At 31.5% G+C, this 7,805-nt stretch overlaps 1 non-coding gene across 1 annotated transcript; it reads right to left on the reverse strand.

Annotated features, from left to right (window-relative positions):
• Nucleotides 1-7,465: 7,465 nt before the first annotated feature.
• TRNAL-AAG (transfer RNA leucine (anticodon AAG)) lies at nt 7,466-7,538 on the reverse strand. The gene has a single exon. It is a non-coding gene; the product is annotated as a tRNA-Leu (tRNA).
• Nucleotides 7,539-7,805: the final 267 nt, after the last annotated feature.

The raw sequence follows: 7,805 nt of genomic DNA on the forward strand, positions 1-7,805 counted from the left end.
GATAAATTACCGTACTCTGTACTTTGCATTTACCTTTTCAACAATCCTAATGTTTTATACTGTTACCTCCTCCTCAATTCTATTTACCTATAATGAAGTTGAGATTTAAGAAGATGAAAAGCAAATTTACTGGTGCCTTATTTCATGAGTTTAATAGTGATACAATTGAGACCTGAAAAATAATCAGTGTATACAAAAAAAAAAAAAGGCAGGAGGAGATTTCCCTTAAAAGTTAGGAACTTAACATGGGAGCACTCAAGTAACAAAAGGATGAAAATGGGAGTACAAAGAAAATAAAAGAATTTGTATCACAAACAACTACTACATTACAGACAACTTACACGGAATCCTCACAGCAAATATATTTGGAAGGTACCAGTATTTCCATTTTAGAGATGAAGGCCCTGAGATTTGTTCAAGGTCAGAGGTTTAGAATAGTTGAAGCATTTAAATATGAATGGTCAACTCCAGAAGTTTTAATCTTGATTACTGAATTAAACTTGGGATAACACCCTTCCTCCTGCAAAATGCACATCAAAGATCAGGTCTAATATCTACGCATTGTAAGAGAAAAAAAATGATCCAGGTTAGTCATATTCATAATCAAACTCTTACTACTTATCTATCACCTTGTTCAAAGTAAGTAGTAAAGAGGTCCGTGCATATGTCACAGATGGAGCTGTGGAGAGATGACAACCCTCTGAATATCTATGGATGTGGACCCTCAGAGAGTTACTGGCTTTGTATTAACTGGAGTGGACTGAAAAAATAAAAGTTATAATTTGTGAGTTTGTATATATATATATCATTGTATATATATTCTTTTCCACCAAAACTTTAATATTTTGCTGTGAATCTTTAGTCCAAGACCAATCCAGATATCGATCAGAAGGGGTCTGAGTGAGCTCATGCTTTCTCAGCAATGAATAATACATGTTATTTTTACTTTTATCTGTATTTGAGTTTGAAATTATGTTCACTTCATATCACAGTTATCAAAAGTGGATCCTACAAAATCTCTTCCTGAGGAAACATTTTGGTAGTAATCTCTGTTCACAGACAGAACCTGCCTGATCATGTCATAGTCACAATATGATGTATTGGGCTCTGCTAATAGGCTGATTTCAAATGTTTTGAAAGTCTTCATTTCCATTTTCTTTCAGTACAAAGCAAATCCCTATAAATGTGTATTTCATCTCTCACTCTTAAAACTTGTTAGGCTAGAATCTATTTCCTTTTGATATCTGGTGTGTATAGCATATTTCATTAACTAGTCAGACCATGCTGATTGATTTCAGTATTTGGGAGTTGTGGACACCTTTCCTTGAAACAGTATGAAATGGTCATGGAGGAAATTAAATCTGGAGTTTTCCCGACGCTCCCAGGTAATGGTACTGACAAGGATTGTCTAATTCAGTGAAAATCGTGTCTCCAGAAGTACAACAAAACTGATGACAATCACAGATAGGAAATAAAGCAGCACATTTTTGAACATATTAGTGATGAATATGGGACAGCAAATGTGCAGTTAAAGGCGTGACCATCAGAGAGCTCTGCCAAAACACCTGGATTCTAGAGACTTTTGGTTTATTTCGGGGTTTGTTTTCTTAGCTGATACCTAGTTACATATATGAATTATCTTAAATTTCTGGGACATTTGAAAGGATAGGGTTTTGACTTCATATACTTCATATATGTTTCTAGATCTTTCTAAAAAGATTGCATCTCTGAAACTTATATCTGAAAATAGGGATGGAAGGCTCTTGATAATGTCAATCAAGGCTAGATTGACTAGACTGTAGAATTAATTGAATTCTAAGCAACTGAGTTTACACTTTATCCAGTACCTCTGAGGTAGTAGTGGGGTAATGATAAATTTTATGGAAACATGTAACTATTCCAGGGAAATTAATCAATTATTTGTGGATAGGTGAATTGTTTGACAAGAAAGAGTCTAGTATAATCACAAGACAATAAGGAATAGAAATAGATGCAAGATTTATTACAAAGATAGCATTTCAAGCCAGAAAAGACCCAGGTGAACCACTTATGGATAAATTGTCCATGAATAGGCAGAATACAGATAATAAGTATAATTGTATCATTGTTTTACAGGGGCATCCTGTACTTGCAAAGTCCATTTCTCATTTTTTTGCCATCATTTGACTTGAATTATAAGACTTCCTTGCTCAGATAAAGTCTTCTTTCTGATTCTAATATGTATTGAAAGAAATGTCCTACCATATTATTTATATTATGTTGATTTTTTGTTTTTTACTCAGACTCGTGTATTTAAGTAGTTTAGTAATAAATGATCTTCTAAATGAGAGACGAAGATGATGATGAGAGATAAATAGATAAAATTTTATATAGATAGAAATTGAAACAAAAATGCCAGCCAGAGAAGAAAAGAAAAAAAAATCCTAATAACTTGGCATTCAAACCTTTGTAGCAGTTATCCAAAAACATTCATATAATGAATTTTAATAAATAATTTTGATTTATTTAAAATACCAGAATGGGAGACACGTTAGAATCCTCAATTTTTTTAGACATGTGCTAATTATTTAATTATCATTTCCTTCGTATGAAGTTGAGTTAATTTAGAATAATGAGATCTCCATGTCCATTTCACACTTTGAGCCTTCCTAGAATAAGCAGTGAAATGGCAAATGGAATTGAAAAATGATGGCATCTCAGTTCTTTTCAAAAATAAATATACAACCAGAGCATGTAAACCCACTGTCACTTCATATAGTAGCAATCTAGACTAAAATGAAGATGAAACAGCTTTCCTGGCTGGAATGAAGATATCAACAACATTAAATTAGATTTTTTGGTACTTAAGTGAAAGACAGTTTTTCCAGTATCTGAATTACCTGCCTCAAATCACTTCATAAATTGGACTAAACAGTATTGAGTTTGGGGGTTGTTTTTCTATTCCCTTTGGTTGACACAAAGTTCAGCGCTCCATTTCTTCTTTAACTATGAGAGAAGCTGTAATAACAGACACTATAGAAGTGATGCAGAAATGAAATGTTTCAAATTGCATTTGTGTCCCCAATGTCTACTTCAGACTTGTCCCAAGAAAAGCACATATTTTGAAGTAGTTTTATAGGGCTCTCCTTTTGAATGGATAATAATTTATTCAATGAGATACACATTTTCTCTTTTGAAAATAAGAGGAAAATGATTCCTTTTTGTTCTCTTCTCAGTATAATTGTCTAGAGGATGTTTGTTACTTATACTGATCACCTCACCTTCTGCATTATTAGAATACGTATTATAATGGCAAATACGTATATATATATACTCTTACCATTAATCTTCTTACTATTACCATGCTGATCATCCTCTAAATCCAAGTTTACTGGTCTAGATATAAAGTAGAGAGGTGGAAAGAAATTTCTACTCAAAATCCTCTCATTATGATATTATATGTACACAGGGAAATAGTTATAAATAAACACACCATATACAGATTAATAGATTTATCAGAAAGAGAATATGGCAGGAAGTAGCAGTAGAATAGTAATTCAATATTTATATTTTCCTCTAAACAATATAGGAAAGCCAAAAATGAAATGCATAATAAATTTTTTTTTCTTTTTCAGTTTTATTAGGTAGAATTATTACAGTTTGACTACACATATACATTATGAAATGCCTAATAACTACATTTTGAACAACAGGAATTTAAAAGTCCTATTACTAATGTGCTATTTAATCAATTGTAACTTTTTTAATAAAAAATATTTCAAGGGAGAGTTAGTGAGATCCTACTTTGAGCAAATCTTATGTCTTAGGAGCTGAAATACTGTTTAATTATCGTAAAGACTGTATTTTCAGAGCCTGCTAATTGAGTTGGAATATACAAGTAGTAGTTCTCAATGAACACCTATTGCCCTAAAATTAAAGTAAAATGGCTGTTAGTGAAATTAAAGTTTTATTACCAAACTGTTTTGTTTTTTTGTTGTTTTGCCATGCATGTGATACCAACTTCACAATCCCATAAATTATGCCTTTTATTATTTTTAAAAATAAATCTTTGTTTTTATTTAATTTAAAATTAATTCTAGGTTCTTAAGGATTTAATCACTTGATCTTAAGCCAGATATTTATTCCCTTATATTAGAATTTTCCAAAGTAAAACCAAGGTACCTGAATATCCAACTGTATTGTTATTGTATTTAACAAGTACTTAAACCAGTAACATTCTGTAGAGTTTAAAAGAAGCTACTGGGCTTTCAAGCCATTTAATCAAAGCTATGTTCCATTACCTGGAATAACATAAACTTGGATTTATCCATTGAACCATTTTGTCATTTTATCAGATCATTCCCTTCTGAAGATTGTTGATTTACTTGACTTTATTCACAGAGCATCAGACATTTAGTAATTATATACATAGTTAGAAGACATAAAATGAAAAACCTTCTTAGTCTCATTAACGGGTATACGCAAATGTACACACACAAGTTTTGCCTGATATTATAAACATTTTTATTCTCCAGGATCCCAACTCTCCCCTCTCCGTGTTTTCTCATAATTTTAAAATAATTTTTCCTCGATAATTTTTTAACAATGACAATGGCAATGATGGCTGTTACTGTTTATAAAATGGTGGCTATATATGAGGCACTGCTTAAGACTCAACATTAAGCATTGCTTATGGTAATGAATTTTGGAGGAGGTACTAGTCCCAAGCAGAACTAGACAACTCTGTCTTCTAATTGTATAAGAAAGCAAGAACCCCATAGAAACAAGAGGAAGATGATAAACAGTTCAAGTCCAATTCTACCTTGATCCCTTCAATTAGAAAACATATGCCTTGTCCTTGAGGAGTGTAAAAGGGAGAGTCAAAGTTCTTTTCTCATTGCTCTTTGCTGCATATGATGACCTAAGTAGGAAGATATGGAGGAGAAGAGAATGGTTTAGCCTACAGAACACCCAATAGGGAAAAGAAAAACAATGCAAATGGCCAATAATATACACAGATTGTTCATGATATTCAAAAAATCAGCATGACTAATCTTACTTGATTGACAAAGAGTGAGAAAAATAATAGTTATCTTCATTATATGTGGACTTCATACTTGTGAATTTGCCTACTCTCTAAAATGTATTGGTAGCTCTCACATTAGACTTTTAGTGTTTTTGTAGTCATTTGAGGACATGCACAGAGAGATGAAAAACTTGAGTCCCCCAGGGTGCCAATTCCCCACTGACTACTGTTGAAAAAGGCAATGCTCTGCTTTTTTGTTTAAGCTCTCTTAGTGTAAACAAGTTTTCTTTTTCAGTCTGTTTAGCACCTTTTTTTTTTCTTGGTGCTTTTTGGTCTATGGTCTGTAGTTTAAAATGCCCCTAAATGTAGTGCTGAAGTGATGTTTGATATTCCTAAACTCTAGAAGATTGCGTTATGAAAAAAAAAGTGTATTTGTAAGCTTAGTTCAAGCATGAGTTATAATGCTGTCGGCTGTGAGCTCAATGTTAAAATCAACAATATATATATTTTGTAGTGTGTCTTTAAACAGAAGCGCATCTAAAACAAGGTTATGTCTTGTACTGGTTGTTGTGACTGGAGGCTCAAAAGAACCTAACCCCATATTTTCCCATCTACAGTACTTCAGTATTTGCTAATTTAGTGTTCACTGTAACTATATAGAACACATCATATTATGAATAGCAAGAACTGACTGTTTCTAAAATTTAAAAATTCTGGAGAAAAGGGATACACCATGTGGTGGCAAGAAAGCAACTTTAAACAACACGTCAAAAAAGACGCCGGTGGACACCGAAATGCTTGCAGTGACTGCTTACAGAAACTGGTGTTTTATTTTACTTACTTTCATTTGCTTGTCTGCTTTTTCTAACTTTTTTTCCATGAATATACACAGTCCTTATCTTAATAAAATTAACAATATATAATATCTACTAAAATTGATTTAAGTAAAATATTTAAGATTATTTTATAAATGATAACTTTTATTTTCATCCAGTACAATAGCTCAAAACAAACTGAATTCAGCCAACAATGACTTACATGAGCTTGGAAACAGATCTACTTTCAATCAAGCTGTAAGATCTTTCCACCTTGGCTGATGTCTGGATTGTAGCCTTGTGAGAAATCCAGCTTCAGAGTATCTGAGTAAAACCATGCCCAGATTCCTAACCCACAGAAACTGACATAATAAATGTTGTTTGTTTAAGCACAAAGAACTGTAGTAATTTGTCATGAAGCAATTGCTAACTAATACAAAGAATATAAGAATGAATTAAGTTTGATTTAGCAATTATAATGCAATGGGGAGTTAATATGCATAGTTTAATGGTAAGTGCAGGAGCAAAGACCAAATAAAAGTGTATTGGAGTATAAATGGGCAGTTAGGACGTAGAGAAAAAGAATAGGAGAATTTTTTTTTTCGGTGGCTACGAATTTCTGGAGAATGAGGACAGTACCACAAGACAGCATGAAAGCTTAGAAAAAAGTAAGTAAAATGAATAAATGTTAAACTATTTATAAAGTTATAATGAGTCTTTTTTATATTCCTTTCTTATTAGCTAGTTCTTAATGGAAAAATCTTACTATAATGGTGTTCCATCCTCGCCAAAGAAAATAGAGATTTTAGAATATTTTAGTAAACAAAGTATATGTAAGTCCTAAGTTTGTAAGTAAAGAATAAGATAGTAAGGAGAGAAAATAATACAAAAATAAGTAGTTTTAGAGAAAGTCACTATCTACGCATGAATGTGTGTGTGCGTGTGTGTATATTTTTGAGTCTTTCAGCTAAATGAATATAAAGTTTCAAATAACTTAAGTTCAAAAAACAATAGATGCTTTTTAAGTCTTTTTCATAGTGAAAAAAGTATTTTTTTTTACTTTTGCAATAGGAAAATTAGACAATCTTATCAGCATTAATATTTGAATGTTAAAAGGTAGATATTTACTATAATTATAAGAAAATGCTTTATCATCAAGAAAAAATAATTTTTAAAAATTTTAAAGTTTTAAGCAACATGAAAGAGATAAATAGTTCACACACAAACATTTGTGTATGCATCTTATTCACATAGTGGGCCACAAAAAGCTATGATGCTGCACCAAATGCAATATCGTACTTAATAGTGAATATATTGGCCTTTTAATCCATTTTTTATTTTAATTTAATGTATTTTTATTGAAGTATAGTCACTTTACAATGTTATGTCAATTTCTAGTGTACAGCACAATACTTCAGTCATATAGGAACATACATTTATTTATTTCCATATTCTTTTTAACCATAAGTTACTACATGATACTGAATATAAGTCCCTGTGATATACAGTATAAACTTGTTTATCTATTTTATATATAGTAGTTAGTGTATGCTTTTTAAAAAATTTTTTTCTTTAAAGTATTTTTTTTTGTGAGGGGAGGGAGGTAATTAGATTTGTTTGTTTGTTTGTTTGTTTGTTATTTTAATGGAGATACTGGGGATTGAACCCAGGATCTCATGCATCTTAAGTATTCGCTCTACCACTGAGCTATACCCTCCTTTCAGGACTTTCAAGCTCTTAATATTTTGTTTTCCCTCACAAATGTTTTTAGAAAATAGGAATACAATTTTGAAAAATGAAATTAATTTAGAAGAATGGATAATACCATTAATTAAAAAAGACTAACTGTACATGAGGGTAGTTTTGAAGTAGCATAAGGCTCACAGAATTGAATCTTATATTTTTCTATTTTTGTTAACAGATTAACTGTGTTCAAATCAATTGTCCACACTTAAAATTTGTTACAGAGCTTCTGTTAAAGTCAT

This window comes from Vicugna pacos, chromosome 14 (assembly GCF_048564905.1).
Source record: "Vicugna pacos chromosome 14, VicPac4, whole genome shotgun sequence".
In the NCBI taxonomy this organism is placed as follows: Eukaryota; Metazoa; Chordata; class Mammalia; order Artiodactyla; family Camelidae; genus Vicugna; species Vicugna pacos.